Raw genomic sequence first — 27,253 nt, forward strand, 5'->3', positions numbered from 1 at the left:
AGAGAAATACTATGCACAAGAAGGCATCTCTTTAGACCACATCGAGGAAAACGAAGGCAGGCGATCGTTTGCCAAAGTGATGTTAAATTGTTTGTGGGGCAAAATGGCACAACGTCCGTGTTTACCCAAGACGGAGTATTTGACTGAACCTTCCCGCTCCTTTCAGATGATTCACGACAAAACCAAATACATGAAACACGTGGACGTCGTTCGCGAGGATTTGATCTTGGTCAATTACGAAGAAGATCTGGACTTTGTACAAGACGACCCTTTTGGAAATGTCATCATTGCGGCTTACGTGAGAGCTCATGCTCGCTTAAAACTGTATGAAGCTTTAGAACTGTTAAGGGAACGCGTCCTGTACTTTGACACGGACAGTTGCATTTACATCCATCACCCGAGTCAACAGCACCCTGACATCGAAGGAGACCGTTTAGGAGCCTGGACAGACGAGCATCCCGACGACAAGATTCTAAGTTTCGCCAGTGGTGGTCCTAAAAATTCCGGTTACGAATACCGGGACAAACAAGGAGAAGTGCTCACGCAGTGCAAAGTGAAAGGATTGACTCTGAATCATCGTACCAGTCGAGTGGTGAACTTTGGGGTATTGAAAGAAGCCTTGCAGTCTGGAGAGGACGAACACTTTAAAGTGACCATCTATGAACCCAACAAGATTGTACGTTTACCCACTCACCACATCGTCAGTCGACCCTTGCAAAAAGTCTATCAAATCGTGTCCCAGAAGCGAGTGAGACTTCCCAATCGTTTCACCTTACCGTATGGACACGTCGGTATTGGTCTGTATATAAAACGGAACCCTAGGCAAGATCGATAGTTCATTGTGACTACCAGGACCAAGTGAACAAGATGAATACTTTCAGAGAAACACAAAACAAGTTTAGAAAGGCACAATTCAAGTGTGGGGTTTCTGAAGTGGAATGCGCTTGTGAGCCTTGCAACTTTTCAAGCTGTGTTAGTGACAGTACCAGAAGAACCCGTCACCCAGGACAGGACTGTCGTGGACATTCCTGAAAGGTCATTCCGGGAGGACACTTGTGTGACCGTACCTCATGTAGAGACTGTAAGAACATTACACACTGTCCCTAGGACATCTTGCTTACCCAGAACATGTTGCACAGAGACTTGTTTATATTCCACTTTGGTCGTGTTGATGTGGTTTTTATTCCTGTACATCACTATTTCGCTTTTATGTATTTTTGTCGTTCGTGTTGTTCATATTTGAAACATTCAATAAACGTGTCCTGAGAAAAGTATATAAACTCTTGTCTTGTTTTTTTCGTGTCACAAGTGACATTCCTAACACTATGGCTACTTCTACTGTCTCTGCTCCCTCTTCCTCCACTGTCAAAGTCATCGACGAACACTTAGATCGTACCAGTTGGGAGGCTTTCTATCTTCGTCATCCCTTTAACATGCTCATTGCTGGACCTAGCGCTTCAGGCAAAACCGAATTTGTCAAACGTTTGATCGAACATAAACATCATTTGATCGATCGACCACCTGAACGCATCGTGTGGTGTTACAAAGAGTGGCAATCGGCGTACAGTCTCTTGCGAGAAAGTCAAGGCGATTCCATCGTGTTTGTGGAAGGCATTCCTAAAGAAGACGATGTCATCGTCTCTGACTAAAGTCAAACCCATTTGGTCATTTTTGACGACATGTTAGGAGAAGACGAAGAAGAAATTAAACTGTGGTTCACGCGCAAAGGGCATCACCGTAATGCCAGTGTCGTTTGCATCACTCAAAATTTGTTTCAACAAAGTAAAGCCCATCGCACCATCAGTCTCAATGCGCATTACGTGGTCTTGTTTAAAAGCCCTCGAGATAAATCGCAAGTGCAAGTCTTAGCCAAACAGTTAGGAACGCCTTGGCTGACTCAGGCGTACGACGATGCCACTCACACTCCACACGCCTATTTACTCGTCGATTTGAAACCTACGACCCCCGAGGATTTCGTACCCACTTGTTTCACCACTGGTGCCAAGATGGAGGGCCTGTCCTGTACACGTCTCCGTCCTCGACTTAACTTCATTCCACAAAAAATCTATAAAAACGTCAGACCCTTTTCGTCTGTCTCACACACAGTGTGAACATGACGTCCCTTCAGTCGCATCTTCCCGTCAAATTGATTTGTGCCTTGTACGGCATCAGTCGAGAAAAAATCCACAAATACGAGCTCGTGTCTTAGAAGCTAGTCTCAAAGAAGTCTTACGATGGTTCACGGTGACGGCACGTCAATTACTCCAAGGGATCATTCAGATTCCTCATCAAACCAAACGCTTTTTCGATCGAAATAAAGTCGCTTTAACCCAACTGGCCGATCGCCGCATTGACACTCAAACCAAAAAACAAATCATTTTGAAACCTGGAGGGAGCGGTACTCTAGGAGGGGTCATCATTCGCTCTCTCTTAAGATGGGATCCTAATGCTCCCAAAGTTTTCCCCAAGACAAAAAAAGCAGTCAAACGAAGCTCCAAGAAGAAAAAGAAAAAGACCAGGTCCCCAAAAAGACCCGTGTCTGCAAGAACTTCTCCAGTGGCTGGACCCTCCTCTTACCAGACACCACCCCGGATAAAGAAAAGAAGACCTCAGAAAAAGAAACAGAGAAAAAGTCCCCAGAAAAAGAAAAGCCCACAGAAGAAAACTAGTCGCAAGAGAGGCACTTCGGCCAGTACGCAACCTTACACTCGCAAACCACGACCTGCCACGGCAGTGACTGCGTCTCCGGTAGCCTCAGGTTCCATCACTTCTCCGTTGATGTCACCAAGAACCGAACAGTACTTGAAGACGTTGATCACACCAAGAACTTCTCCGTTGATGACCCCAAGAACTTCCCCAGTGGCAGGACCCTCTAGTTTCGCAACAGTGGCTGCGGCTCACAAAGTACCTGCTCCCAAAGTCAAAGTCCAAGAAAGATCGGGCATGTTACAAAGTTTACTGGATTTGTCCAAGCAAGAACTGGCTCGATTTAGTCCGTTACGTACCCCTGCACGACGTGTCATGCCTGTCCTCAAACTGATACGACGTAAAGACAATCAGTGGCGATGCGTTCCAGTATAAAAAAGGTCTGTGACCAAGTAGGGGTATCAGTGTTTTTGGTGCTGAAGACTCAAAGATGTCACCCTCCAGAAAGCATCCCTCTTCTAAACCCCAAGGAAAGAAAAGGAAAGGACTGCCTCCTCGTTTAGCCAAACATGGGGACATGTTATCTGTCCTGTCCAAAGCTTCTCCACCCCTACGAAAATAACTCATTCAAGCAGCCTCCAAAGAGGTCATCGATACCGTGTGCGAATGTTGTTTGAACGTCTTGAAAGGCACGATCCCTTTGTCCAAACACCAGAAACAATGCTTAGGTAAACATCGTCACGTTCTTCGCCAAATGTTTCAAAAGAAAATTCCCATTCGTCAAAAGAAGAAGATGTTGGTCCAACGTGGAGGCATTTTACCCCTCTTGTTAGGTCCCTTACTGAAAGGAGTCTTGGGAACCATGTTGGGAGGACTGGTGGGAGCAAGATAAAAAGGCCCTCGGAAGTCCCAAGATCTCAGAATTGACCCCTGACAACCCCATGGAAGGACGAAAACTAGCTTTAGTGCCTTACAAACGATGGATGGAATATCATCGTTGGCAAGAACAACGCACTCCGCATTTACCTCCCAATCCCCATTTGAGCGAGATGTCCCAGTTGCAACACGAACTGCAGTCTTTGATGGATCGCCAAGATTTGTCCGAAACAGAAAAATCGCAAAAGTACGGTCAACTCTTGCAACGACTGCAAGTCTTTCACCAGAAAGCTTTAGACGAAACAGCTCTACCCACTCTGAAAGATTTTAAGACCTTGATGAAAAGTCCAGCACCATCACCAGTACCAGTACCACCACTACCAGTGACCAAGACAGGAAAGGGAGAAGAAGAAGAAGAAGGGTTTCAAACTCCACCAGAAAAAGTACGCAAGTTAACAACACCACCTACCTCCAGAATTGGATGGATTAAAAAGATGATGGCCACCCCTTCTTCATCACAAGAGAAAAAGAAAGTGAAGACAGAAGTGAAAACAGAAGTGAAACAAGAACCGATATCCCCGCTCAGACATCCTCCTCTTCAACACCTATTGCCGGTCGCACACGCAAAGCATTGCAATCCAAGAAAGTACCCCAAGAGAAAAAGAGTAGCATCCTCCAAGAGTGGGTGTCTTATTAACACACAAACACAAAAAAATGGAAAAAGTCTTAGCCAGCATTTACTACGATCCCTCTCATCCTGCAGGTTACGCAGGAGTTCAAAAATTGTATCGTGCTGCCAAAACGCGACTGAAAAGTCTCCGTTTACCTCAGGTGCAACGATGGTTACAAGAACAAGGTACCTACACTTTACACAAACCCATTCGACGCAAGTTTGCCAGAAGTCGCACCCGAGTGGAAGGCATCGATCATCAATGGCAAGCCGATTTAGCCGATGTCTCTCATTTGGCCAGCTACAATCGTGGCTACAAATATTTGTTTTGTGTCATCGACGTCTTTTCCAAATTTGCCTGGGTCGTGCCCTTGACTTCCAAATCGAGCAGCGAGTTAGTGCGAGCCCTGCAACGAGTGTTGAAAAAAAGTGGTCGTCACCCTCTTCGATGGCAAATGGACAAAGGTACCGAATTTCTGAACCAAGCTTTCCAAAAAGAATTAAAGAAACGTGACATTCATTTTTTTACCACCGAGAATCCCGAAACCAAAGCCAGCATCGTGGAACGTTTTCAACGCACTTTGAAAGAACGCATGTGGAAATATTTTACGCATCACCACACTCTGAAGTACATCGACATCTTACCGCACCTGGTGCAAGCGTACAACGAATCTTACCATCGAAACATCGGACGTGCCCCCGCAAGAACTGACTCCGGACAACGAAGTGTTGGTGTTTGAGCGTCTGTTTGGTACGTCCCCGACGAGGGCAGTCCCCAAGAAAAGTGGAGAGTTGACCGTAGGAGATTGGGTGCGCATTGGCAAAACCAAACGCACTTTCGACAAAGGTTACTTACCTAACTGGACGACCGAATTGTTTCGTGTCACTGGACGAGTGCATGGCCGTCATCCTGCCGTCTATAAATTGGAAGACATGAACGGAGAAGTACTCAAAGGAACGTTTTATTTGCCCGAGTTACAACGTGTCACCAAAAAAGAAGACGACGTGTACGACATCGAACGCATTATCGAACGCAGAACCCGTAAAGTGGGCAAACGACGTGTCAAAGAAGTGAAAGTACGTTGGAAAGGATATCCACCCAGTTTCGATTCTTGGATCGACGCTTCGCAAGTCATCGACTATAAAAGGAAGTGACCATCATGCCCTTTCACACAGACGCAGCTACGTCGACCACTCCTTCACCCAGTTCTTCTCTGCAAGATTTACAAAAACAACCCTTGTGGGTGTGGTGCGGAGAACGAGTGCCTAAAACGCAAATCGTCTTTTTCTGCCAAATCTTCGTGGTGTATTGTGTCATCGGGGCAGCCATTGCCAATTTGAGTTTGCAACAAGGAGACAAACAATTGTGGACCATTTTATTGAGCAGTTGCATCGGTTACCTGCTTCCTAATCCCTCCCTGAAATTCACTTCGAACAGGAACCACGGAAACCTTGCGTCCAGTGCCAGTGCCAGTCACTACTCCAACAACAACCCCATTTTGAGCGGAGACACGCCTCTGACGTCCAGCAACCCCTCGGACAGCCACAGAACTCTGGAATTATGAGTCACCAAAACGAATTTTACTTAACCTTACCCAGTGACAGTTCCATGGAGGTGTTTCCCAAGAACACGTTGTGCTGTTACACGGCCAAATTACCTCAGACCATCCCCTTAGATCACGAAGCCCATTGGGAAGTGGCTTTAGTAGAAATCATTCACCCGACCCAAGTCCTCAATGTCCTTCCCAATCAAAATTGTTTTGATGTAGAAGTTCATGACGAACAATTGCAACAGTACTTGGATACCTATGGCAAATATGACAAGAAAACCCCTGGCACAAAAAATCAAAAGTACACCACCTATCACTTGTTCATTCCTCCAGGCTATTATTTTAGTGGTCAACATTTGGTGAGCACCATAACCTCCAGATTTAACGTCGTGTTTCTGAAAGCTTTGGAGAGTGTCAAAAAAAGTGTCACCATGGAATACCACAAAGCAGCTCGTCGCTTCTTGATGAAATTTGACGGGAGTAAAATCCTGTCCATTTTATTTTGTCCTGAATTGTTTGACATGTTGGGCGGAGACATGGACGTGAGGATGGCCATGCTCAAGAAAAACGAATTACCAATCGTTTACGACAACGAGTCTTTAAGCAAGTTATTTCGTGCCCCGGTAGAACTGAACCGAGGACTGAATTTGATGTTTGTGTACTCCGATGTGGTGGAGTACAACGTGGTGGGACACACCTCCGCACCGTTACTACGTGTCATTCCTTTCAAAGTGGATTCTGCCACGGCCACTGACGAAGAAGGTGGAAACACTTACCACGTCCACCGCGAATTTGTACATCCTCACTATTTGCCTGTCAGCAAGTCTTATTTGGACACGGTCAACATTGCTATAAAAGGAGATTTGGACAAAATATTCCATTAACCAAAGGAAAAGTCACGGTGAAACTCCATTTTCGAAAACGGTTCTCTAACGACTCGTAAGTCATGTATCCAGTGTACCGAGGGGTTGCTCGACAGCGAGGACACGGTTTAGGAGATATGTTGAAATCAGCCTTTCGTTCGGTGGCCCCGGTGTTGAAACCGATGGTGACACGCGGATTGCACGCCTTGAAAGATGCGGCACTGACACAAGGCAAAGAATTTCTCCAAAATGTCATCATCGACAAACAAAACCCTAAAGAAGCTTTCTTGAGGGCAGGCAAAAATGTCTTGCTGCAAACGGGCAAAGGCCTTTTGGACCGACGAGACACACCTATAAATGCCCTGCACGCTACCGAGTCAGGCATTCAGCAAGGACAAGGCAGAAAGAGACGAAGAAGAAAACACCCTTTCACCAGACTTCAAGCTAGAAAGGCAAAGAAAAGAAGAACCGTTCGAGACTTAGACGTTTTCGATTATTGAGAAACAGACAAAAAATGATGGACCGAGAGTCTTGCGCTTGTTCCAAGTCGGAACTGGATCTCTTTGCCATGCCCCCTACCATGATGACGATGCAAGAATCCCAATGGGTAGAATTTCATCCCGTCTCCTCTTTGACGGATTCCGCTCCCATCGAGTTTGAAATCAAAGGACAACCCGAAGATTACATCGATCTGAGTAGCAGTTACCTGTATTTGAAAGTGAAAGTGATCAAAACGGACAACACCAATCCAGGAGGCGATGCTAGAGTAGCTCCTGTCAACAATTTCATGCATTCCTTGTTCAGCGAAGTGGACTTGTACTTGAATAACAAACTGGTCAGCAGCAGCATGGATACTTACCCATATCGTGCCTACTTGGAAAATCTCTTGACGTACGGAAAAGAAGCCATGAATACTCATCTGGATGCTTGCGTGGTATGGAAACCTGACACGGCAGGTGTAGGCACGTTTAGCGACACAGTCCTGACAGAAGATGACAATCCTCACAATGTGGGGTTTAACGACCGTCGTAAGAAAATTCTGCAAGGGCGAAGTTTAGAACTGATGGATCGTTTGCATTTGGACATGTGGTTACAAGAAAAGTATTTGCTGAACGGGGTGGATATCCGTCTGAGACTGAATCGTAGCAGTGCCGCTTTCCATTTGATGGCCCATGCCAACGAATAGAAAACTATCATTCAAGAAGCCCGACTTTACGTGCGTCGTGTGGAAGTGTTACCTGAAGTGGGAAACGACGTCAGTCAGACGTTGAGCTGAACGACCGCCAAGTATCCGATACGACGCGTAGAAGTGAAAACGTTCACCATTCCCGCTGGACAGCGATCAATGATCGAAGATCATCTGTTCCAAGGACAGTTACCCACGTGTTTGATTGTTGGTATCGTCAGGAATTCAGCCTTCAACGGAACCCACGATCAAAATCCTTTTGAGTTTCAACATTACAATGTGTCCAAGATCGAAGTCAGTCGCGACGGCAAGACCTTGTGTACCCGACCCTTTGAGCCCAACTTTGGTGTCGCAAAGAATTATTTGAGATCGTACTTGTCCCTGTACGAAGCCACGGGACAGTTAGGAACCAACACCAGTCACGGTATTTCGTACGACGATTATGCAGGAGGCTATGCTTTGTGGGGTTTTGATTTCACTCCAGACCAAGGCAGCGACGAGGGACATTTCCACCCTATAAAATCGGGCCAGATTCGTGTGGAACTTCAGTTTGCAAATCCACCTCCAGATCACACAGTGAACGTCCTCCTGTATGCAGAATTCGACAATACCATAGAAATCAACAGTTTGAGAGAAGTCATTCTAGACTATTAGAAGCCATGGAAGACTGTTATCCGTCATTGCCTAGTGGAGAAACTTTAGACATGAAATGTGAGGAGACCGTGGAAGGAGAATCCCAAGACAAAGACGAAAAGGACATCATGATCAAGTCGAGATGTCCAGAACAAGAACAGCAATTGGTCTCCTACTGTGCTACATACCTGGCAGACACAGTTACGATATGGATGAAGCATGATTACTATGAATGTCAAAACATCAGTCAAGAAGAAAAATTCAAAGAATATCTGGACGAAGCTTGGAGTCTGTTTAAAAAAGACGTGTTACGTTGGTGGTATAAAGACTTGCGTGGACATTTCTGTCCTCCATTAACAACTCAAGAAATCCATTACATCAAAGCCCTCTTTGACAAATTCAAAGAGAAAGTCGAGATCGAAATTGATCACTTATTATCAGCAAAAGAACATTTAGTGACTTATTTTGATCATGGTTTTTCTAGAAACTATGAGAAAGTAAATCGTTGATTTTGTGACTAGTATGCTTATTTTGTTGTCTTCAGCTAGGAAACGTAGTGTCCATCCATGACTCAATGACTTGCAACAGTGGAAATCACAATTTCATTCACAACGTTGCCAACCCTGTTTAAAGTAGAGTGCAAATTGAAAACATGTTTGGTATTTGAAAAAAATGTTGGATGTTATAGTGTTGGATTATTGTTAAAAAATGTTAGAGTTGTTGGTTAGTGTTAAGTGATTTTGAATAAAAAATGTTGTGTTTTGAAAAAATGCCTTTGTCTTTTGTTTGACTATAAGAATGTTGATTCATGCACTTTGACTTCTCTCTATCTTTCTCATGACACTCATTAAACGTTGCGGATCGAAAACCGTGGAGGGATGTTTTCCTTCACGTCCGCGCTTTGACTTTAAGAACCTGGGTAGCCTCCAGTCTAACCATCCATTGTTGACTCATCCTCCTACGAAGATGTGCTCCAAACTAGCTAAGCTAAACGAAGCCTACGTGAATTTGCATAGGGTCAGACACAGTCTGATACCGAAGCCAGAAGAAATAGAGAACGTGAGAATGCTAAAAGTCACTGAAGACCTGATCGAAGAGCTCTTCAGAGAAGAAGTGAACAGGGAGAAAGAAGAATGGACAGAGAAGTACAGACTTCAGAGACAGCAGCAACAGCAGCAGCAGCAGCAGCAACCTGAACCTGACAAAGGCTTTGTCGATTGTCGTATCGACACCAAAGAGTTCTTCTTCTCTTTCCGAAGAAGCAGACCTATCGCCAGAAAGTCCATCCTGAGAGGACGTAGCATTCTTAGAAACTAAAAGATTGCCATAGCAAACAAAAAAAACCAGCCCTTTTCAGGGCTACCCAATACTCTAGAAAAGAAATAACAATCCAATTGCCAATATGTGTAGGTAGAGTAGTGTGTATATAAACACTGACTCTTTTATAGTGTGAGTGTTTGTGTTTGTGTATATGATTGTGTGCTTGTAAGTGCTCAAGTACGTTGGTGTGGATAGTATATTAAGATCAAGTTTTGTTTTGTTTTTGTTTCTTGCTGTTTGACGTGTGGGGAGAGTAGATTTAGGGTTAGATTGCTTTGAGTATGTGGATAGTATATTGAAGTGATTAATGAACATTTTTAGAATAGTGGTGGGTAGTATAAAAAAGTGAGTGAGTGTTTCTTTTAGGTCCGCGTGTTGTTGGGTTATGATCTAGGTAATATCAATTTTGTGTCTTAGGGGATGTTTTCCTTCACGTCCGCGCTTTTAGTATAACTTGTGTGTGTGTGTGTGTGTGTGTGTGTGTGTGTGTGTGTGTTTGTTTGTTTGTAAGCGCTCAAGTACGTTTTTGGGGATAGTAAATTTGGGTTTAATTTTATTGCTTTGCGTGTGTGTGTGTGTGTGTGTGTGTGTGGATAGTAGATTTGGGTTTATTTTATTGCTGATTTAACTTATGTGGATAGTATATTATATGAAATGAGAAAAGTAGGGGGATGTTTTCCTTCACGGCCGCGCGTTTTAAGTGATGATCTAGGTAATATCAATTTTAAGTCTTAGGGGGATGTTTTCCATCACGTCCGCGCTTTCAGTATAAGAACCCACAGAGTTTGATGTTCGAACCATTCTACGGAATAATAAAAACGAAGATGGTGGTTGCAAGTCAGTTGTTTAACAACTTGGTACATATATACTATTGGATAATGGATGGTATCTATGTAGTGAAGAGACTAGAAAAAGAATGGAAGATAGCAGAGTACCTGTACTACGCTAAATGCCTAAACGTAGCAAAAGAAGTGATAGCAGGAATGATAGAAGAGGAGGAAAAGAGATTGAGAGGTATAATAAATCCCACCTATGTCAGAGTGGGAAGCCTAAAGGAAGCACTTGACAATGCAAGCAAAGTCAGGTGCTTTCTTGAAAATATGTCACATGGGACAGAGTGCTCTTTTGTGGAGAGAGGTCTGGACAGACTGAAGAAAGGAGAGGAGTTGATGAGAAAAGTGATGGAGGTAGAGGTCAAGAAGATTAAAGAGAGATGGAATAAAGAAAGAAAAGATCAGGAAAACAAAAAGAAAGAGGCAGAGTTTGAGCGGCTAAACAACAATTAGATCAAAGTCCAGGAAAAGTTCAGAGCCATGGGTCATCCTGACTGGATAACAGAGGAGGAGAAGATGAAGGAGAAGAAGAAGAAGAAGAAGAAGAAGAAGAAGAAGAAGAAGAAGAAGAAGAAAGGAATAATGGAAAAAGTGAGATCTTGGTGGAAGAAGTGGAGGAAATAGAAGAAGAAGAAGAAACACAAAGGCCCTTTTCAGGGCCACTCCTATTTCTCGAAAAGAGAATGACTTTCAATTGCCTACCCCCGAATTATTATTTTATATATATGTGTGTGTGTGTGTGTGTGTGTGTGTGTTATGTCCCTCTCCCCCTGTTCCCTTTCCATAGACCCATCAGGTCTGGACCCTGTTACAATTCCCCATGTTCAATTTCCCTTGTCGCTAGAGTTGCCCATGCTTTTTTCCCCATGTTCAATCCCCTTGAGGCTAGAGTGGCCCAAGACTTTTCTCCATGTTAAATTTCCCTTGAGGCTATAGTGGCCCAGGGTTTTTCTCCATGTTAAATTTCCATTGAGGCTATAGTGGCCCAGGGGGGTCTTGTAATGCTAATTTCCATTGAGGCTAGTGTGGCCCCCTTTACTACTAATGAATTAAATTAGTCCAAATCGCGAGCCCAATAGATCAAGCAAAGTTCAGTGAATTCGATAGCCAAATATTATATTTCTCATATAAACATGATTTCGCCCGTAACATGTAAACGGGTATGCTTTAAGATGGATCCAAAAGTAGCAATATTTAGTATCACGGAGAACAGTTGATGCTAGTTGTGTACATTAAGCCATCTACAAAGACTTCCGCTCTCCACCCACATGGTGTGAGCTGCAACCCTATGACATTTAGTTTATATGGGATGTTTTTGCTTTAGATTGTCATATATTACAATTCATTGAGTCAGGACATTACAGTCATACATCTGAAGGAACTCCACATACCTTAACAATGTGTAAATAATGATATCCGATTAGATTTATTATTTTATTAAATGAATTTAAATTAGATCAATAACTTAATAAGTTATATATGACAGGCGACCTCCTGAAGTGGCGATACAATGAATGGAGCTCGTATTTATCCACAAGCGTATTTAAATAAATTTTTGAAGACATGAAAATGAAAAATATTTATATCGACGCAGATTTAATACTCGTTTCGCCAATAAACAAGCAAACAATTACATCATCAATACTTGAGGACCAATCATACAGCATACGTGTCACTGCAACATCACCAAATCACTGGTACTTATTTATAAAAGTTCTCAACGACGATGACTATTTCGTATAAAATGTATTTGAAGGCAAGACTCCATAAAATTATCATATAGTTACTCCGATTGGCAGACGTTGCTTTCATAGTCGTCTACAACCAGACATAGACAACCTACGTAGTTTAAAATCTTATCGGACATTATATTCGTTCAAAATGTTACCAATTTTCCACCAGTCACAAATATTATATATATAATGATATAACGAGATTATTAGTTAACACATAAGATGAGATAGACGTAAACGTAAAGCAAATCACCGAGTTTTTGGTAACATGATTGTTATCTTACCGAAAACCAGATAATAAGTGAACTACATAGTCTCAGATAAGGGTAATTTCTCAAATTAAAAACGGAGAGAACTGCAACATTAGTTCAGTACCGAGGATAACACTGACTTATCTTAAATACAAATATACGAAATAGACAAAGACAAATATACGAAATAGACAAAGACAAATATACGACATCGACAAAGACAAATATACGACATAGACAAAGACAAATATACGAAATAGACAAAGACAAACATACGACATTGACAAAGACAAATATACGACATATAAAGCATATATCGCTGTCAACATCTAGTCTTATTTATATCATTTATAATAACGTTGAAGGCAGATACTATGTGAGAGGTGCTTGAGGGAAGTGAAAGCAATGAAATTGTGATTAAGGAAAGTGGAAACATGGACAAGGTGTTTGAGCGAAGTGCAAGGTAAGTTCTTTTTGGGAACATATATAGGAAAGTACTAAATCCCTACACTGCTATGGGTTTTCTGCAAAGGATATGATGTAGCTATTGTTCTAATATCACCAAAATCTGTGCAGCTGTGGATAATTATACAAAAATAACAATGAATGAACATGCATACAAGCAAACATATTGATGTATAATACATACATTACATTAAGCTTAAATCATTTAGTATGACAGATACATATATAATCGTGTATGCAAACATCTATTCACATAAGCTTATGTGTCAGATGTCGGAGATTAGCAAACAAAGCAAAAGGAAATTAAAGGATTTCAGTATTTACCACGAATATGTCATTACTAGGCTGATCAAACGAATACGAAATTTGTGCCATTCATGCTTCATTTTAAATAGCAGTCAGGTTACTTTAATCTCTTTACTTCATCTGATGTCTTAAGTGCTCCTGATATTTTACCGTGACCATTTTCGTGCAAGTTTTACATAGTTATCAATTAAGCTGTTCATGCTGATCTAATTTATTCATTGAACCTATCTATTAATTAGGTCTAGTAGAAAAAATATTTTTTACGTTGCTTAATAAAATAAGAAATAGTTTATCAACACCTGCTCTTTTATTAAGACACACTTCTCTCATTAAGCATGGAAACCCTAGATTCTTAACATTGCCAAACAATGGCAGTGTTCGCCACATGTGAAGTGTAACATACAGCTATGTTTTGGGAATGTATCATCAGTTACCTTTAATAATTTGAAGCAGTACTTAATAATTACACTATACTGAATTGGCACTCAACCTATTTCTTTATTGGTACAATCATTTGTGTTGTCTTTTGTAATTCATTTATTATCTTGACAAAAAGGCTTATGTACAACTTCATCGTCATTGGGTTTGTATAAAGTCTAATCTCTGACACGTAATTCAAAATTGTTATTATGTTAGCATAATATATTTGACATAAGTGTCATATATGATTGTGCTGTTGGCGCTTTTGTTTAAAAATACATTGACTTTTTAGAAGAGAATACACATCCAAAATATTTATGAAAGGAACAACTTAATATATCGCCATGTATGATATAGTCTCAGTGGTATTCCATGATTTAAGGGCATATAGTGGACCTTTGGTAATATTTCTGGCACTAGAGAAACACACTGGACTATGTAATATGCATACTCCTTACCATAAAAGATATCACATTCTACATTAGCTGGTGACGATGTATTTATTCTTTATCATATTTTCATAGTGGGTTAAAAAAACTAACTAGTCTTCAAGAGGATAAATTGTATAATTTCTACTAAGTACTCTGATAAAGAAAGTTTTGAATTATTAAGTACAAAGGGTGTTTATTTACATAATCATGTTGATAATGTTGTCTTATATTATGTTTGTGAATATTCATGAAATTAGATTCTAAAACTCATTTAGCAAATAATATATTTAATACTAATTTTATCTATGTTAGTGGGTTTTTAATTTAAGAAGAGATAATTTTAGTAAGCATATTGCATAATACTATGATAGAAGTAAACATGTTGATGAGATGTTGGTTCAAGTCATGTTTTGTTTTACGAACACCAAAACAGGCTGATTTAACTCATCATTGGCTAGCTGCTATATTACCTGACATTGTTGACAATGTTAGGTTGATCTACAATCAGTATTCGACTCTCATCCGTTTCTAAATTACGTCTTAGTTTTTTATATAACGGATAATTTAATAAAAATTAATAATTCCTAGCATAAACACCAGTCTTAGCGGAATTAAGTAGTTATGTTCATTTCAGCTGAGAGGAATTATTTGTTTCAATTATTCATTGGAATTACAACGTATTCCGTCTTTAGGTTTTTGTAGATGTTTTGGAATTAATATGAATTAATTTAAAGACACTCTGGATTATATAGTTGTGATGCATAACGAAAATTAGAACATCATCACTATAGGTTACACTTTAGTCTGAATAACATTCGAAATCATTTGAAATGCTCAATACCTGAGGCTTGTAATAAAACTAAGGACAATTTAGTATTTCTTTCACCATACCGTAAGCTATGTTTACTTGTCCACCTTGCGTTTCAGGGAAATACATAATTGTTTGAGTTTTATAAAGCAAAATTGGCTGTAGCTCTTTACTATTACTTGTTTTATTGACATAATACTGTAACATAAAAATTGAGGGCTAGTCAAGCGATACAATTTTATTTACATTTTCAGAGAAATTACTTTTCGAACTTAAATTCACATTGATTCGAATTTTTTTAAGTCTCTGGTATTATAGTTTAGCATATTTAAGAAATATTCAGTGAAATCAGCATGTTTTCTCTATGTAATCTCAAGTGCAGAACTTTGTTTCAGATCCTACCAGGAAGCGTTAGAGTGCATCAAAAACGACCATCTGCTTGATCTTGTCCGAAATTATGATCTATTTCAAGGGAATGCTTCTTTAATGAAGCAAGAAAGAAACACATTTATGTTCATTATTTTGGTGAAAAGGGGTATTCTTGATAAATTTGCTTTGGGTTAGAAGTCTCTGTCTTGTTCGGAAGGAACTTAAGCAAATTACGGTTAAACGACCAGTTGGAGCTATAACTAAAACAAAATTCAGCTTTAACAGAAGGTAATTCAAATGAAAGGAGTGAAAGAAGCTAGGGAAATGCAAATGCATAAAGATCGAACGAAATTCACTTTCAATTAATAGAATTAACATTGGCAAGTAGAACATATTCTTGCCCTTTAGATACAAGTTCAGGTTTTGGTGTTACCAGGAATATCAGGCAAGTACATCCATTTAAAGAACAGGAAATAGATCAATTTTTTCCTCATTTTGAGTAAATTGCTGTGTTATATATATATATAACACAATGCATGAATACCTATTGCCCAGAAGGATTGCCAATAATAAAAATGCATAGAATACATTATACCAGAAATTACCCAAGTGTTTGCGACATACATTATACATATGATCCATGACACCATCGATTAGCCAAACAATTAGCAGATGCAAAGAAATAAAAAGACCGACACCAACGATTACATAAATGTTTTCCAGTTATATAACACATAATGCATTACATTAGCGATTACACAAAATGATTACTAGTTAAATAATGCAACCAATAAAACAATATAGGTAAATGTAAAAATGAGCGGAATGGAATAACAGTATAAGCAGTTGACACCAGAATGCATCTATGAGATTACTATTGACATAATACACGTGATGCATGACAACAGCGGTTACCAAAAAACACCCAGCTACATAAAACCTATAATGCGAGAAATGAGCTTGAACACAAGTGATTACCACTTGTATAATATGCATGATGCATAACATAAGCGGTTGCTCAAATGATTACCAAATATGTATAATATATTACAAAAGCTACATAATACAAATAAAGAAATCTTTCATCGGAAAGATGAGCGACAAGAAAGGTAAATATATATATATATATATATATATATATATATATATATATATATATATATATATATATATATATATATACTGACATAATACATCTACGTAAATGATCGAGGTAAACATAAAGTTTAGTATAGAAAGAATAGAATAAAGCATTTGACACTGGTGATTTTCCAAATGATTACCACTTATATAACACATATAATGCATTACGTCAGTGATTAAGAGTGAATAAAAGTTACATAATGGATAGATAGCGTCACACTAGCGATTACGTAAATGAATACCAGTTACATAATACATGTAATGCTGGACATTAGTAATTGTCCATATGAATAACTGTTACACAACATATATTACCTAAATGATTACCAGTTACATAATGCAACTAATAAAACCTTCAACGGAAATTTAAACATGAGCGGAAGGTAATGTCAGTATAAGCTTTTATTTGATTATAGGTTAAAATGTGTTCTTTAGCGTTTGATGATAAATAAATCAATAAACGTAAGCAGGTATACAGGTTGATGGTTACAAACGAATTAAATCGTGCATTTTACCCAAGAAAGACAAAACATTATTTGAAAACGCCGAGATGAAGCATACTATGTATTACATTGAAGTAATAATCATCGCCTTGATTATTACATTTAATAAAACAGGCTTTTCTCCCCCTTAGTACTCAAAACTGAATTCTCAGAGACTTACGCTTCTGGAAATATACGAAAACAATTTAAGTTGATTATCTGGTTAATTTTGTAGGTTTTCATCTAAGATTCTTTGCATTCTGTTTATCACATGGTTAGTTAACTCTCCTTACACTGTGTGCAATTTATAATTTTGTATATGATAGCATGTTAACAGATCACTTTTTTGTGAATTTGATCAAATAGATCCATTACATTTTTGCTTAGGTTTCTCTTTTGATTGGACGCACTGTGTGAATATTCCTTATCCCGCCTTCTTGAACATTTTTTACTATTACCATCAATATTTTAAGAGCCATCATTCGAACTGATTACCACAGGTAATTGAGAGGAAAAATAATTCGTCTGTCGGAATATTTACCACACAGGGCAAGTTACAAATAACAATAAAGGTAACAATTGATGGTTAGCTAGATGGAGTCCAAACATGTAACAGAGACTACAATAACCATGGTTTAAATTTTAACTTTGTGACCTAAATAAACTCAGCTCTGTAAAGAGAAGAATATAGACATATGTTAGTATCCCAAGTAACATAAATATATCCAACCACAACATGTTTGTGCGGTAAAATAACTCCAACGAGCTAATATTTATCTATATATGTCTATTGTAAAATAATGCAAGTATCCGGTAACATTTATATTACATCTAGATGGAGTAATCATCTCTTCAAATGGATCTCAATCAAGTGTAATGCATAGCAGTGAAATTGACATACACTTGGTAGAACCATTGCAAACATTTTCAGTGATATCGGTGTATATGGCTCGTCTAAACTCTCGCGAGTGATCTAAGAGGCATCACACGTGATTTTCTTCTAGTATGGAAAATAATGTTGCCTGCGTCAAGTGTTCTATTCATTAGGAAGGACAGTTTCTCTTTGAATTAGAATATGTTAACACAATATATATATATATATATATATATATATATATATATATATATATATATATATATATATGTGTGTGTGTGTGTGTGTGTGTGTGTGTGTGTTACTTGTTAGAGAACTGATGATTATTAAACAAACTTTAGCCATTGGGACTATTGTTTTCGCATAACAAACATTAGCCATTGGGACTATTGTCTTTGGGGCTATTGGTTTTGCTACTATTGTTTTCGCATAACGGATGAAAGGTGCAGCATTTAATTCAGCATGAACAAACTATTTCTTCTTCTTTCTATCTAAATTATTACCATTAAACTAAAACATTATTATAAACAAAATCTCAGAGATGTAATATTACATTTCTGAAACTTGTTAAAAATTTTATCTTCAGTTTTTCTCGCCAAGGATAGCGAAAGATGCAAATAGTTCAACTCGTTGAGCAAATTCAATATTATATAGTTGTCAATATTAGATACTATATCTTGATTTTATTTTGAAGATTAAGTTTCTTTGCACCTAAGAATTATCCAGGTAAATCGTTTCATTTTCCAGAACAACTTACATTCGTTTCTAATATTATTAAAATTAATCGGAAACACAATTATTGTTTTCGACTATTTGAAGTTTTAAATAATATTTCATTTTTAACTAACATCTAAGCTTGATATAATGCAACCGAAATTACCTATTGAGTTCGTTGTATTTGAGTGAAAGGACACTATTGCTATGTTCCAGTTCTGCGAAATCCTTCAAAGGGCAAGACTTCTCCATCGTACATATTTTCAAATTAGAAACAGTACATATCTAGCTACGAAATATTTAAAATTATCAACAGGAAGAATATTCCAACACAAAGAAGGCTACATAAATAATATTATACGCTGACATTCATCTTCTTAATAAAAGTTTTTAACAAAAAGATATTAAGACGCAAATTAATTTGTAATGTACACAATTTGATATTGAAAAAGTACGTTACCATGTTTAAAATCAATAAACTGGAAAATTATTATTATATTTCTGTACAAAACGTTAAACAGACGAATTTTAAGTTTGTTTTCGAAAGTGTTGCCTCCGAGATCTTCATACATGTTGGAATACAGTTTCATTAGAGTTTTAGGGCAAAGGGAAACGCAATAAACCCTAGAGTAATTCAAAATATAACACACGATCACGTATCTAAATTCAAACCTCACTAGAGTTTTAGGGTGAAGTAAAAGCTCAGTATTACGAAAATTATTCAGATCATGAGGATGAAGTGTGGATAACGATGTATTATCTGTATATGGAACCAGTTCTGACCTAAAACAGACGCACAATCACCTTTCATGCTTACAAATAGACTGCTACAGGTCATGACGTGTCCCCAGTTAAATGGATAATTAGTCTGCATCTACAGTAGATTAGAAAGATTGGATTCATTTAGCTGTATGTCGATTTAGTATAACATTATTCAATTTTGGCTATTACGGACGGATGTTGACATCTAACGAGCAAGGATGTTAATATCTTGTGATATGTATTAGCATATCGATTTGCTATGGAACACACAATTCAACGCACTGTTGAGTTTGAGAGTATATGTTAAGCTAAGGACTGTGTTTAAAGAGATATTAGTAACTTTAGATAATGTTTTTGGTAGGTGGTCTAATCAGAATATTATGGAAAGAGATAGCATCAACCATTAAAATGATAAATTCTTAAATATATGGCGTTTTTAACGTAATAAAATGATTTATATCACATATATGTTTTGTGATAAATATATGACAGAACTATATCAATAGATATTTTATTTTTTGAAACAAAATCGATAGTTTATGACAATAGAACAACATCTTATGTTCAATTATATACAATACTCAGTTTATAGGGAAAACTACCCTATAGAGTTTTAGGGACCCAAGACTTTCTAAATTTTACACAAATACGAATCGCAGTTTGCTGTCGGGTACCTTGCCACTGACTTTGTTACCTACACATATTTCTAGCTGACAAGTTCAGGTATTTGTTAGCCTAGCGAAAAAAGGTAAATCGTTTCCTACCAATAAAATGTCTCAGACTTTTATATGCTGACCCCGGATTGAATTTTGTGGCGGTGATCATCTCAACCGTGTGCAGTGCATTGTAGAAAGGTTCGCTCGTATGAGCGGCTGCTTTGGACCATTAGTCACAGGATATATGACTTCGACTGTAACCTGCCGATCTAGTTCTCCTTAATTGTGAAATAACGCAGTACACCGGAATCAAAACCAGTTGATGAAAATGTCTTATCGGTTGGGACGGCGGCTCCAACTCCGTGGCCTAAGCCTAAATACTCTGGGACTCAAACACCTGCGTAAGATGCATACATGCACCTGGAGCTATCGAACGCTATAAACGCCGCGCTACGGATTCCATGTGACTTCTGTTTAGTTTGGTACAACTATTACACGTCCCAGACCAACACATATGTAATATCTTTCCTCTCTTGAATGTTTGTTTCCCACGCAGAAGCATTGTTTGTGCCTGAAGATACCGCATTTCAGTGACCTTACTCATCGCATGACGGCGAAAGAAACCTTGGGTCGGCAAGAAGGTTGCGCATATAATCGTCACCTAAGCTCCACCCGTATTCGCTTTGACAAGTTAACAATAGTCTTCCGAATACTGTGTCGTTCAATAACATGACGATATCTTCCTTAACTCTGATGCTGTACTCTCTCCTACATCAGTGTCGAGCAACACGTATGGTGCCATTCAAGGGCTCTGGTCAAACACCGGTGTTCTGGAAAAGATGGCTACACGCTTACTAACTGTTTGAATAACTGGATTTTTCTTTGGTGCACAGCACATCATTAATTGCCACAAAAAGGAAATGGTTTGTGCTTTCGGTGAACTTAGCCCCTCCCTTTTCATAAACTATCCATGATGGTGCTTTCTGCACTAATTGTCTCGAACCATTATTCATTCATGAGCCAATTTGTAGTCTCTGTGCGCGTCACAACATTACTCCGGATACTGGAGGTCTACTTCAGAAATTTATCACTTTGGCTTATCAATCAAAACGGAAGGAATATGTACAAGGTCTATTGGATCTACCAATTTACAACCTCAAGTTGGCAGCCCCTGCCTCATGGTCTGGTCATAGCGGTTGTTTGAGTACAGTTAGATTATCATATCAACTGTTTCTTAACGTCATAGCCGCATTCATATGGTGCATTGATTGGATTGTTAACGTTTGAAAAAAGCCTTCTTGATATTATAGTGCCGCCACGGATGCTCTTCTCACAAAAATAAGCGCATGTAACTTAAAATCCATGTCAGTGTTACAAAACTAAGTTAGTCATCTTTAGATGCTCCATCTCAGCACATTCCAAAGCTCATGTAACTTAAAAAGCATGTCAGTATTACAAAACTGAGTTAGTCATTTTTAGATGCTCCATCTCAGCACAGTCCAGTATCATGGTCTGTTTCCACGACATTAGGCTACAACTTTGGTTGTTGTTTATCTAAGCTTATATATTGTGAACATTTTCTAGGCCAATCATCTCCGGATGCTTTGATTCGAAGAAGCTAATCGTTAGGTCATCAAGGTTTATAAGCACACCTGGAGAGGATACATTGTACGTTCGGAGCCATATTATTAAGACATGACAAGGTAACTAATTCGAACTCGTCTTTTTCATGAATGTTGGTGCAATAGTCTTTGACTCTATCCTACCACTGTATAAAATATGGCAGTTGCCGTATGCTCATGATTCGACCTGTCGTGCCAAAGGCATATGCAGCACTTCGGGTGAGATAAAATAATGCTACCCAATGTTTCTTCATCTAGTTCTAGCGCTGCCACTGAGTGATAAATTTGCTTTAGGCGTAGTGTGTGAACTGGCGCTCTCTGTCTTTGTACAGACACTTATTTAAGAGACACTTTTGAATATAGCTCCTTCAATGCATCATATTCACTCTGCCCTATCTGTTTTCTATTGAGAAGCTCGCTCAAACTTGTCATGAAAAAGATCATTCCGTAATTAAACTTTTCTACACATAATCTGTAAATAACGATTTGTTATATGCCACTTAGCTCACGTGTATACTGTACCTCGCAGAAGCTATAAAGAAATTTTATTGTATGCCATCTGCTTACAAAGCACTAAAACCAATTGCTTTCTTGCATTTTGTCCTTTAGATTTTAAACCTTGTCTCATATATTGTTACCCCCACAACTAATTTCAATATTCATCCGTTCATAACCTTGGCAGCATGAGTATGTCAGTATGTATTAAAACATGTTTCCTGCACACTATTCAGCTTACTAGGTTTAGCAGCGCGCACCTGTTTTTGTTATCAGTAAATATCATTTTAAGTTGTTTATTATTTCATCTCATTTATTTAAAACAATTATAGATGTGGAAGCAAACTGTGCGAAAACATTCATAAAAACCTCAGTCACGGAGGTTGGAGCAAGACAGCTTTTTAAAGGTCCCCTGATATGAGGGTGATGGATCCCAAGAATAATTAATGTGGGCTAAGCTTTTAAAATACCTTTGTTGCATCTCCTATAATATCTTCTTCGTCAATATCAACAACAACTACAACTACAACAACTATGAATGGATGGGACAGACAGTAACATGAAGGAGTGTTGTATGGTATTCCGAAACAAGCGATTAAAACAGATTTTAATCATGGCGACGACGTTAAAAAATAGATACTTCCGATCTTTTTCCATACAGTGTGCGAATCGTGCACTAATGGTGAAGCACTAAAACTTATTCAGACGAGTCATAAAATGAAATCTGGTCCTTTATTTTAATAAAAGGAATGATATGTGGGTGACAATCACACTCGATGTACATACCGAATGTTTAAAATGTTTGTCTCGTTCCTATGATTTTCAAACCATGTTCATATGTTTAAGATCTAAAAATAAATATCATGCTGTCATTCATCAAGCAAAATTAACTCAATTGGCCATGCCTATCGCATATAAGTGGTCAGTTGAGGAATATTTAATGCAAAGTCTATTATTGTAGGTTATGAACAAAAGTGAGACCTAAATTGTTAATTTCTATTATGATAAATCAGTCATAAAGCTTATGTCAGACTTATGCATAAGACAGCAAAAGCATTTTCTGCAAGTGTTTTGTAAAGAACATGGGAAGTATAGTATGCAAGCTGACTAATAGCAACATAAACTTGTTTAACAACATGCCCAGTCAGATACCATTTAAAACTTTGCAAATTTTATGTAGACAATTGATTCCTTGGCCTGACATCCAAAGAAATAGCATTACGGTTCCGGCTTCCAGTGGAGGAAATATTCTGTACCTGCGTGTCTGATGAAGCATTCCTATCATTGGATGGCACACAATAAGTCAATATATTGACAGTTGAGGACCTGATCGACTTGTTGAAGAAAAAATACAGAATACAGTCCACGACAGGCGTGATTCGAAAAAGGAAGATGATAGGTGCAATTACTTTTCCTCTCAAAGGATGATTTGGTGGGATCGCTGCTGTCATGATTCCAGGGATTACGCCTGTCAACAAGTGGTTCAAAGCCATCAGGGCTGTCATGATATTCAGTTGTTTGGATTCTGTATCATTTCTGGATGAAATACTTATGTGAGCCTGTACACGTCGCTTTGCCTTCCTGACGAAAAAGACAATGTTTAAATACATTACAATTGGCACAAAAAGCATAGGTGCGTATATGAAAGTTGTTAGGGCCGGCTCTAAATACTTTCCTTCAAGCGCGCATGTTCTGGAATCCAAAGAAAAAGACACACGATCCCCTAGTCCACAAACGAGTATAATTGTCTCTGCCCAAACAAATGCACAGCATCCGGCAACCACTTTAGGGGATTTGATCCTTTTGTAGACGTTGTTGTAACATACAAGCGCGCAGCGGTACATTGAGATAACCATGACAAGAAGGCCTGATGTGCACCGCAGAATGTAGGTCAGATAGATTATAATTCTGCAGAACATGTTGCTTGGTAACCACAGAGGGTGAAGCAAGGTGTAGATGTTGGTGGGAACCACAAATGCCGAAAACAGAGCATTCACTATTGCAACCTGTGAGAGTAATGCATACACTTGCACGTGGAGACGTTTATTTAACAAGATGGCCATTGTGACAAGAATGTTTCCCAAAAGGCCGATGACTACTGCAATAATAAGGAGGTATGCAATTGTCATATACATGGTAAGATTAAGATACTGTGTCCGGTTAATCTCGGTACCTGTCAGATTGTCCAAGATACTGAAATTTAATTCCATTTTGTTTATCTGAAAAATAAAATATATAAATGATATAATTATGGACGTTATGACGAGCATATATTTTAAGATTAAACATGTGATTGTAATTTTGACTTCTGCCTTAAAAAGTATTTAAATTGTGTTAAAATGTGAACGTCACCGTATACAAATTATTTCATTCCATTCCTTGCTTAATCTGCACCTTTGGGAACATGATTTTACCCTTAATATTTATTATACTCATATAATCTTACTAATCGAAGTTCTTAATCAGAAAATGTCAGACGACGATTTGGTCATTTGCAATTGATCAGTTATTGGTCTCATGTTAGCATGAAACTATGACGCAAACAAATAAAATATATCATTATTGCTTTTATGTATATAATAAACTAAACGCATGAAACAAATAACTACGTGAATTACTTTTTATGTAATGGCTTTCCCTGTTTCCATCGTTTATTTTCGTTATATATATATATATATATATATATATATATATATATATATATATATATATATATATATATATATATAGATGTGTGTGTATAATGTGTGTGTGTGTGTGTGTGTGTGTGTGTGTGAAGAAAGAGTGAGAGAAAATTATAAATATACACCAGACAGAACGGAATGTGCTATTCCTGGATTCTATAGAAGAATTAATTACAGGTTACTTCATTTGAATGGGAAAATATGAACGAGTTTTCGGAAGGAAACAGAATTAATATTTAATATAAATAATACTATCATAAAGGTTAGAGAATGTTTAATTCGTACTCTATGATGTGTGCTTAGTCGTACGGGGATATGAGCTCGTGTGTGAATAATACAATTTCAAATTAGCGTCAGAATTTAAAAGACAGATGCTCATTTGAATTACTCAACCTCGCATTCGTTGAAAGTGAAAGTGAAAACAAAATCAAATTGTGCAGCATGTTTCAATAAAAATTATTACGCTTGAGGATTTCGTGAATGTTTTCATTGCGAGATGATCTTACCACGTGACTCGCAGTTCTAAGTGTATTTTAGTATTTTTAATTTGAGTCATATTTTACACTCAAATTGAGAGATATCGAATATTTTATTACAACAGAAATTCTGAAAAGAAAAACAGTATCTTGTTTTTCCTAAATGTGAATCGTTGTCTATAAAAAATAAAAGGATAAAGCAAATCTTGGAACCTTTGTTATTACTGACATTTAAACATTTGAATGTCAGGATTTTACTTGTTCCCTTCCCTCACTCCATGACACACTGTTTTCGGTGTTATACAAAATTGTTGATAAACCTATCTATCCATCTATCAATATATATATATATATATATATATATATATATATATATATATATATATATATATATATATATATATATATATATATATATATATATATATATGTGTGTGTGTGTGTGTGTGTGTGTGTGTGTGTGTGTGTGTCATAAACTGACAACTAACAGTGTTAAACTAATATCTAGCTAGCCTGAGCGCTTTCGACTCTTTTTTAAAAGTCTTTTTAAAGGCAAATACTAAACATAGACAAGACAAACAAATATGTTTTACATGGCGGCTGTTTCAACAGGAATTCAACATTTCAACTTTATATTGGTTTCATCTAGTTTATTTCAGCTTGTTGCTGATCCTGGAAAATATATGTATTGACCTAGAAATTGATGAGCCATAAAGTCATTTGATTCTTCTTTGAAGATTTACGTCAGTGCACATCTTTATAGCAACCTGTGCTTCTTAGGACTAAATTTGGGTCTCCAGATGACAACAGAAACATATAAATCTCACGTTAGATGCAGTATTCATTGAAGAAATAAATTGTATTGCAGTGTCATTAGATGGGTCATACTTGTAATGAATATTCGTATATAAAATACACATTTTCCTTCTAATTACATTTTAAGTCATAATCGAACTTAGCCAAAAGAAACAGACATGGCAAATATCGATATATATATATATATATATATATATATATATATATATATATATATATATATATATATATATATATATATATATATATATAGTAGATTAAAAATAAATTCGGCTTTGATTGTGTTGGTAGAATGCAATTCGAGATACCATTACTCTTGTGATCCGCTCACTACGTACTGTATAAACATTGTTTCAACAGCCGGCTATGTTTCAAAAACAGGCAGTTGCTTCCGTACTGTAACTTAGTGCTGATTATTCATTCGCGAAGTGAGAAAATAACGAGAACATTTAATAATAATCCTAGTGTTCTTATTCAAGTAATCGTAATACCCAATTTCATTGAAATACTCGTTTCTTTTCCCTTTATATCTGTCATGTATACAGCACTAAGTGCGGGGATATCTATGTAGTGTAAGAACGAGAAGAAAAAAAAAACGTGGGCCTGCTGAACATATTGAAGCTGAACTTGCACTAAGTAACCTACAAGACCCTTGGTCCTTTAAACGGTTAGGTGAATACATTCTATGGAATTTAAATATATTTCTTATGGTATATCCTTGCCACAATGGTATGATTGCAAAGTACATTAGATGCTACAGAGGCACACACGTACTGTAATCTATTCAAGGAGTTGCTTGGGTTTGTTTCTCTCTTTTATACAACCTTTTATAAAATGAATAAGGTTCTAAAATTGATTGTTTAATATTAAAGGCTCTGAAGGCCGTCCGCTACATACAATTTCTTCCCTCTCACTGTGTTGGTTGGTAAGGCAGAAGATTAATCAAAAACAAAAAAACAATGGGACGAGCAATAAAAGAAAGCCTTTATGGTGAGTCCCCACCACCACCACCACCACCACGACAGCCGCATATCCGTCTCTGTCTTCCTCTCCGTCTGTCGGTCAGCAAGTCTCTCTCTCTTTCTCTCTCTCTCTCTCTCCCTCTCTCTCTCTCACGACAATCGTAGGAAGACACTGAGAAAACCTAGCGTATCCTATTTCATTTCCGA

The sequence above is a fragment of the Sinohyriopsis cumingii genome, unplaced genomic scaffold (assembly GCF_028554795.1).
Source record: "Sinohyriopsis cumingii isolate HCF-2022 unplaced genomic scaffold, ASM2855479v2 utg000837l, whole genome shotgun sequence".
NCBI lineage: Eukaryota > Metazoa > Mollusca > Bivalvia > Unionida > Unionidae > Sinohyriopsis > Sinohyriopsis cumingii.